Source organism: Castanea sativa, chromosome 5 (assembly GCF_040712315.1).
Source record: "Castanea sativa cultivar Marrone di Chiusa Pesio chromosome 5, ASM4071231v1".
NCBI classification, from domain to species: Eukaryota; Viridiplantae; Streptophyta; class Magnoliopsida; order Fagales; family Fagaceae; genus Castanea; species Castanea sativa.
Window position 1 is genome coordinate 55,814,943 of NC_134017.1, and position 6,000 is coordinate 55,820,942.

A 6,000-nucleotide genomic window follows, 5' to 3' on the forward strand; every position below is an offset into this window, starting at 1 on the left:
ATTGCTATAAGGCCTTACCACCAAGCGCATAAGATGTACAAGGGCAATAAAATGCTGATGTGTTCCCTCTTGAGCTCGTCACCTTGCCATGAAGCAACAAGGTGACGGTATCATGTTCAAAATGACGGCGTTATGTTCAAAGTGACGGCGTTATGTTCATGATAACGGTGTTATGTTCAAAGTTAGCTGACGCCGTTAGGAAACTCCCCATGTAAGTGACGGGATGATAAAAACGACCCTGTTTTTATGAAAAAGAAGCTGACGCCGTCATCAATTCAAAAAATTGGATTGAATAAAAGTACCGTCACCCTTAAGCTGATGAGCTCATCATGGACAATTTTGACTTCATAAAAAAAAACACACATGCTTGAAGCATAAAATGGCATTAAAATTAAAATGGGCAATGTCTTTACAAAAGCCCAGAAAAATGGGCGCCAAGTACTACAATTTCGTCTACAGTTCTTCAAAAAATATATTAAAAAAAAAAAAAAAAAAAAAAAAAAAAAGAGAAGAAGAAAACTTTAAGTTCTAGGGGAGCGTCAGTGTCCTCCATCGTCTTCGACATCAACAGGCTGGGCACATGAGAGAGAAGGGCTAGCGGCATTTGGGTCGCAATTATGAGGATTTGCCGGAGTTAGAGTGACGGAGTGGTCCGCTGCTGGCTGAGCTAGGACGACGCTGTTGACCCTCTGGCTGTTGGCGTCAGCTTCTTCAGGAACGGCGTCACCTGCAGGGGTCGACGGGATGGACTCATCCATTGAAATCCTTGACAAATCCAAGTCAGGATACGCCGATTTTACTTGCTTCAGGCAGTCCTCAAACCCGTCACCATAGTAGGCGGCACAAGCGTCTATGAAGGCTGACGAATCTTGAAACTCCTTCACAGCGTCATTCCTAGCCGTTTCCACCTGGACTAGGATGGACCTTAGCTCCTTTTCTACCGCCACCTTGGCCTCCGTCTCCAGCTCCCGGCGACGGGTTTCCTCCGTCAGCTTCTCCTTATAGTCTCTCAGCTCCGTGCCCAAAATTTTGTTTGCCTCTTTGAACTGCGCTTGACCGTCAGCTAGGTACTTGACGCGCTCGTTCAGACGGGTGATCACCCCCTCCTTGGCAAAGCACCTATTCGACAAGGCCTTCACGCGAACCATAGCCTACATTAAAAAAGATAGAACAACGTCAGGATGATTAAGACTGGTCAGACACCAAAAGTAAAGTAAAAGGAGGCACATACCCTAGTGAGGTCAAAGAGGGCTGACGCCCCTATCTCGTCAGTGGTTTGCTCCGCACAAGGATCCGTCTCCTCATCCTTTAAAATTGATTCCGTCACCTCTACAGCATAATCCTTGTGGGTCAGCAGACGGCGTACGGATCCTTGGACAATGGGCCCTGACGAGGTCATCGGACCCTTGCCTGCCCCATGAGCAGGCCTAGGAGATGACGGCCTCCGGGATGACTGGTCCCTAGGAGTGGGGGCAACCTTCTTCCCCGGACGGTCTACCCTGCCGTCAGGTTTTCTCTTGGCCGCGGGCGTCTCAACGGGTCTGAGGGCTGACGGTGGGGTTAACTCGCCCCCAGCCTTCTCTTGCTGTTTTTTCTTAGCCGTAGCTGCAGCTCTGACCCTTTGCTTAGCTGACTCCATTTCTGCCAAGGATAAGGGTTAGAAAGAAACAACGTCAGGATAAAGACAAGAAGTTGAAGGACAACTCACGTCGGCGAGAATAGGCGTTCAATTTGCAAGCCTCCTCCGTCGGTTCAGGGCCACCACAATATAAGTGAAGGGTGTCTAACGTGATTAGATCCCGACACTTCCTCTCGTCCAAGGGAATGGCCGTCACTCGACGAATGAAATCCTCTTGCTCCGCGGTAATACGTGGACGGTTGTTAGCTGCAGTGAAAAGTGACGGGTTAAGACAGCAAATAAGTAGACGGAGCGAGAAGGGCCGATGGTATTAACCTGAATCTCTAACGTAAGCCCATGTGTTATCAAAACCATTGGGCATTGACTCCCACTCATCTTGACGACATACCCAATTTGTCCCTTCTACAAAGAAGTATCTGCCCTTCCACTTCCTATTGGAGTCGGGCATATCTGACACTAACTTCAACTCCTTATCCCTCACTGCAAAATGGTACACCCCTTTGGACGAGGAAATGTGCTGAGGACGATAACACCAAAAGAACTCGTCCAAGGTCAGCTGACGGTTCCCACCACTTAGACTACCCCACAAGACCTCGGCACCAATGAAGGTTCGCCAAGCATTGGGGGCAACTGCCGACGTAAATCCCTAGAAAGTTAGCCAGCTGACGGTGTAATACCGTCAGAGGCAATCTCAGCCCTGCCGCGAACATGGCATCATACATGCCGACGTCCGCGGTTCGTCCTGAGTAGCACCTCTCACCCTCCTCAGGCAGACGGATGGGAATGTCGTCGGGTATTTGGTAACGGGACCGCAAAGTTTTGAAAACATTCTCCGACATCGTCGGGTGAAAATTGTTGACGGACCACTCGGAGGGTAAGATGAAGGGACGGTCATCACCAGAGGATCCCGAGGTGCTCACTGAGGCTTCCTCGTCACCGTCACTCTCACCCCCGTCACTGCAACTTTCCCTTCCACGAACCCCTTGGGCTTCGTCGACTACCCCTTCTTCATCACCGTACACCTCACTTCCTCTAGAACTCTCTACTTCACCGTCAGAAGGAGTTGACGAGTCTCTTTCTGACGACCAGGATAGGCCCTCCGCGGGCTCACGACCTGATGGAAAAACTTCGTCGTAACCCGCTCCGTCGCGGATTGACGATGGATCACTCGGCGTCTCCCTAGACATCTGACTACCTACAAATGACCTACAAATGACGGGTTTTTCTAAGATCCTAGGCAGACGACTTCACTAAAGGGCGTCACTAGAAAAGGTAAAAAGGTAAAATAAAGAAAACTTACGTGTAGGAGGACGATCTCAAGAAGGTGACGGTTGCACGATCGACGGTATGGTAAAACTGGCAGTGACGAATTTTTTCTCTCAAGATGAACAAGGCGAAAAAAGTGGAAAAAAGGTAAATAGTGAGATATATATAGGAGAGAGGAGGCGCGAAAGACGAAGCGACACACTCGTCCAGACGCGGAGCCAATGCCTTGTGACATGTGTCCCACCATTTAATGAACATGGCACAAACCACCATGCAAACACCATTTCCCCGGTGACACCAACTCCATGACCCGTCGCCCATGGCCGACGGGATAATGGAGTGGGGGGCAGCTGATAGTGACGTTATTACAAGGTGACGACACATGAAGAAGGTGACGGAAGTTCACTTACATATTGAATGCACGTCAAGAAGCTGACGACAATACGCTGTCCGTCAACTACTGTCATTAACACCTCTTTAGCCTTCATAGCCATGCCCCTTACGCAGCAACGTTAGGGTGACGGATCACGTGGACGAGTCAGGGGTGACGACCTTGACTGTAAGGTCTGGCTGATGTCCTTGGCTGACGGACCACGTTGGCGTACGTAAGCTGACGACGGTATAGGAGTTACGCGTGGCCGACGACCTTGGCAGGTGAAGGCCGAAGGAATAATCCAACTTTCATTTTTAGCGTATCGGACCTCTCGCTTATGTGAATATAAGGAAAGTCCTTGCGCTACGCGTTCGACTTAGCTAAGGTGATTCCTATAAGGAAAGGGCTCAACACAATAGGCAAAGATCCGCGAATTACTCTTTTAAAAAGGAAAGTACATCTTCACCTGGGCGCAAATTTCGGCCACACACCACTATATATACCCCAAGACCCTCATGACCCAAAGGTACGCACAATTACCTCAACTCTGGCACTCTAGGGTTGTTTAAAAGATTCTAACTTGATCGTCGGAGGGTCTTTGGCCGGCACCACACCGGTGCTCTCTGTCGATCACCTACTTTTTTTTCCTTCGCAGGTATTGCTTCAAATCGGGAGAGTACTAGCAGCTTACTGTTGATCTTTTAGGCATCATCAGTGAGAAACACCTTTCTTTTGTTGGTTAACACAGGTATTTATGAATTTTAAAAATAGCCTTTATTTTTGAGAAATTAAAATAACCTTTAGGAAAGGCAAACAACTATCTGTTTCTTAAAAAAAAAAAAAAAGGTAATTGTCCCATATTGCTTAAGAAAATGTGTTATATATAGTATAATTTATCATATTATCCCTTAAAAGTTATCATAACTTTTGAGTGGAGTTTGAGAAGTGCTTTTATGTTAGAATCTCGTTCTCTCTCCCTTATGCGTGTGTTTGTTTCTCAAACAAAAAAAGAGAATGTGTTATGTAAACCCATAATTGTCATTATTAATTTGGTATTCTAATTATTTGGTAAAGTGTAATTTGGTTTGTTAATTGTTTCGATTTAGTTTTCAACTTTCAAATTCAAATTTTCCCTCAAAAAAGAAAAAAAAACTTTCAAATTCTAATAATTTTAGGCAAAAATATCTTCTTTTGTCTCTATATTTTTGTAGTAAGTAATTTAGTTCATGTTATTTTTTCAACTTGCAGTTAATTTGATCCGTATTGTTAAATTACTAACGAAAATTGATTGAAAGTTGACTACAATGTGAGTGTGGGGGGTAAGATTTATAAAACAAACAAGGAGATCTGTCAGTTAGCAGAAAAAGAACTAAGAACTGTAATTTTGGCATAAAAGAGAAGCAATACATAAATCGTCATCGGCTTACGTCCGAGGAGGTTCCTTTGTCATATTTGTTTATCATTTGCAAAGATTGTGGCGTTCTAGCCTGTTTGTCAAGTTTCCAATACCCCTAAACTAGATTTCAAATCCACACTCTACAAATCTTATTGTTTAAGGCTTATTAGGCCTGAGCCCACGTCTATCTTTGGGTCCAGGTGCAATTGTGCACTTACAGTGAGAATAATATAGACCAAATTGACTAGTACTAAAAGTAGTGACCGAATTGACAGTGACTTCAAAATGATATTTTTTCCATTAATAAATAAAAGTTCATATTGATTTGAGCTTGAAATTGTTACACTTTATTTTTAAAAAAAAAAATTTAGAATAACCTTTCAATTCTTCCTCAAAACAAAAAAAAGGAAAAAGAAAAACCTTTTAATTTATGCTCCATTTGTCACATGATTCACATTAACTAAGTTTATTCAAATTTAAATGGAGTGTAGATTCAAATATGGAATACTTAATTTAGCAAAAAAAGAAAAAGGAATAGGCTTAATTTTGAAAGTTAAATGACTAAACTGATCCTATATATTATTACTAAGGGACTAAATTGATTCTAACAATAAATTTATTTTTATTTTTATTTTATTTTTTGGTATTTGCTATTTGGTATTACAATCAATAAATAATATTTATTTCTAAAAAATAAAAATAGGGTTAAAACTATAATTCAACAAAATTTTAAAACAAAAAACTATCCTAGAAACTTTTTCCCTAAAAATTAATACATATTCTCTATATAAATATATCTTATACACATTTGCTCATTTTCAAATTCTTAAATTTTAGTTTCTTAAAAATCTATTCTCCTGTAATCTCATTAACAATAGACAAATTTTAATTGAAAATTATGACATTAAACTAAAAAAAAACCTCATTGCACATGCAAAGCGCGCGTGTGTGATGCGGCTAATTATTACTAAGGGACTAAATTGATTCTAACAATAATTTTTTTATATTTTTTAGTTTCTTGATATTTGCTATTTGGTAATACAATCAATAAATTTTTTTTGATGGGATATACAAATAGATACAATCAATAATTGATCAACAATTATCATTTATCACCCAAAAAAGGGGGTTAAAATTGAACTAAACTTTACCCTAATTATTAGACCAAGTTAGTGATTTATTAGCTTTTATTTTATTTTTAAGTAAAGCTAAATCATATAAATTGAATTATTAGACCAAGTTAGTGATTTATTAGCTTTTTATTATTATTTTTAAGTAAAGCCAAAGCCAAATCATATAAATTGAATTTCAAATCCCCCAAAAAAT